Consider the following 2,653-nt stretch of genomic DNA (forward strand, 5'->3'; position numbering starts at 1 on the left):
GGCAGCAATCAAGACAAGAAGCACAGGTAGAGGGTGTCAGGGACGTGGGTTTGATGTACCAGACAGGTGCAACAGCAAGGACAGAGGCTGATCAGAGAGGGGACCCTGCAGCCAAATAAAAGGCATAAGAAGAAACTTGCCTGTCTCCTACCCACTCTTTTTTACCTTTCTCTTAGGAAAAATGCTTTAGTAAAACCACAATTTCTTTTGCTATCCTCCTCCTTAAAGTTTGAGAAATGTTCCAATAATGCCCACCGCTACTTCTGATGGCAAACACAGAGTGGCTGGGCAAATCTCCTATTGGGAGCCATTAAGAGGATGAAAACATCTCTGAGCAGGTCCTGGGATGCAGATGTCAGGAAGCAGCACACTTAGGAAGCAAATGTGGCTGAGCAGCATCCTGAGCATCAGTTACTACACAAGCAGAAGGAAATGCTTCAAAGCAGGGAAAGCCACAGACAGGGCTTGGATAAAAATGAGGAATGAAAATGCCCGTAGATCTGACCAGAAGGCAGAGAACTAGTAAAGGAAATGGAGAAGGCTGGAGAGACGGCTCAGTGACTAAGAGTGCTTGTTGCTCTTTCGGAGGACCAGAGTTTAGTTTCCAGCGCCCAGGTCAGGCAGCTCACAGCTGTTCATAATTCCAGTCCCAGGGGAACTCCGTGTCCTCTTCTGGCCTCTGCAGGCACCTGCGCATACACTACACATATACATGAGCACTGCACATACATGAAATAAATGATAAAATATCTGAAAGAAAATAAAAGGAAAAACTGAAACCCAATTATAAAAATCAACTTGGTATTCCTATTTTAAAAAAGCCAATAGCCGGGCGGTGGTGGCGCACGCCTTTAATCCCAGCACTCGGGAGGCAGAGGCAGGCGGATCTCTGTGAGTTCAAGACCAGCCTGGTCTACAAGAGCTAGTTCCAGGACAGGCTCCAAAACCACAGAGAAACCCTGTCTCGAAAAACCAAAAAAAAAAAAAAAAAAAGCCAATAGAAAACTGCAAAAACATAAACTAAATATAAAGAATAACTTTGTTAGTCTCTGTAATAACACAAAAGAAATAGGTAGCAAGGGGGCTGGAGAGATAGCCAGAGGTTAAGAGCACTGACTGTTTTTCCAGAGGACCTGGGTTCAATTCCCAACACCCACATGGCAGCTCACAACTGTCTATAACTCCAGTTCCAGGGGGTCTGGCACCCTCACGTGGCCATTCATGTGGGCAAAAGCACCAATGTACATAAAATAAAAATTAATTTTTTTAAAGATTTATTTATTATGTATACAACATTCTGCCTCAATGTATGCCCGCACGCCAGAGCAGGGCACCAGATCTCAGTACAGATGGTTGTGAGCCACCATGTAGTTGCTGGGAATTGAACTCAGGACCTCTGGAAGAGCAGCCAGTGCTCTTAACCTCTGAGCCGTCTCTCCAGCCCTAAAAATTAATTTTTTAAAAGAATAGGTAGCTGGCTGGAGAGATGGCTCAGAGGTTAAGAGCACTGACTGCTCTTCCAGAGGTCCTGAGTTCAATTCCCAGCACCCTCATGGTGGCTCACAGCCATCAGTAATGAGATCTGGTACTTTCTTCTGGTATGCAGACATACATGCAGACAGACCACTGTATACATAATAAATATTTTTTTTCCTTTTTTTTTTTTTTTTGTCTTGTCACCAGCATTCAGAAAACCAGGCCTAGGTACAGACCTAGGTCTGGGGACACATGCACGGCCTTTCTGTAGCGAATGTCTAGCCTGCCCTGGTTATCACAGAACCAGAACAGCGAGAAGATTCGCAGCATAATAAATATTTTTTTAAAAAAAATAGGTGGCAAGATGAAAGCAAGGAGATGAAAAGATGGGACAGGAGAAAGTCATTGCATGGGCAGCTGCCTTGCCTCTGATCTGAAGGCCAAGCTGGAAACAAGGAGACAAAAGCAAAATCCTAAATGTCACACAGCCAGTGAGGCCTGTTGGCTTTTTTCCACTAAGGAACTGCATGGGATAGTAGCCAACAGCTCAAACCCTACAATGGAGTGGACCATGTTCAAATCCCACCTTATCGTTTACTTCCTCTAGATCCCTCACCTGCAAATGGAGGGTGATGACCTCATAGGGTTGTTACTGCCATACACAGACCCTTCCTTCACACTGTCTGTGATAATAAAGGACCAACATTGCAGAGGGGCTCCCCAAAAACTGAGTGGAATGCATGGCAAAAACTGAAATGAATGGCAAAAAAAATAAACTGTAAGTACCAGTGATGAAATTTAAAGATATCAAGATTACAGAAAAAAAAAATCTTATAAGCATTGGTGGGGGGCAGAGTAGGGACCTTAAAAGGAAGAAGGTAACTTATCTTCAACTTCTCCCAGAAAAATCACATGACAAGGGAGGCGTTATCTATTAGTTTTATGGAAGCACAATAGTTAAGGTGCACTCATCAAGTTTTAACATACACACACACAGCAGGTCTTTCTTTGGCCCGCCAGCTCCCAAATAATAACATGGAGACTTCTTATTAAGTATGAAAGCTTAGCCTTAGCTTAGGCTCGATCCCAACTAGCTCTGAAGGCCTAAATTAACCAGTTTATATTAATCTATGTTCTGCCACATGGCTCGTTATTTCTCCGTACTATACATCTGTCT

The 2,653-nt window shown here is 43.8% G+C and overlaps 1 non-coding gene across 1 annotated transcript; it reads right to left on the reverse strand.

Moving 5' to 3' along the window:
• Nucleotides 1-1,671: 1,671 nt before the first annotated feature.
• Nucleotides 1,672-1,803, reverse strand: LOC130885396 (small nucleolar RNA SNORA72). Its single transcript, XR_009058159.1, has one exon. It is a non-coding gene; the product is annotated as a small nucleolar RNA SNORA72 (small nucleolar RNA).
• Between the last annotated feature and the right edge of the window lie 850 nt (nt 1,804-2,653).

This window comes from Chionomys nivalis, chromosome 12 (assembly GCF_950005125.1).
Source record: "Chionomys nivalis chromosome 12, mChiNiv1.1, whole genome shotgun sequence".
Classification (NCBI taxonomy): Eukaryota; Metazoa; Chordata; class Mammalia; order Rodentia; family Cricetidae; genus Chionomys; species Chionomys nivalis.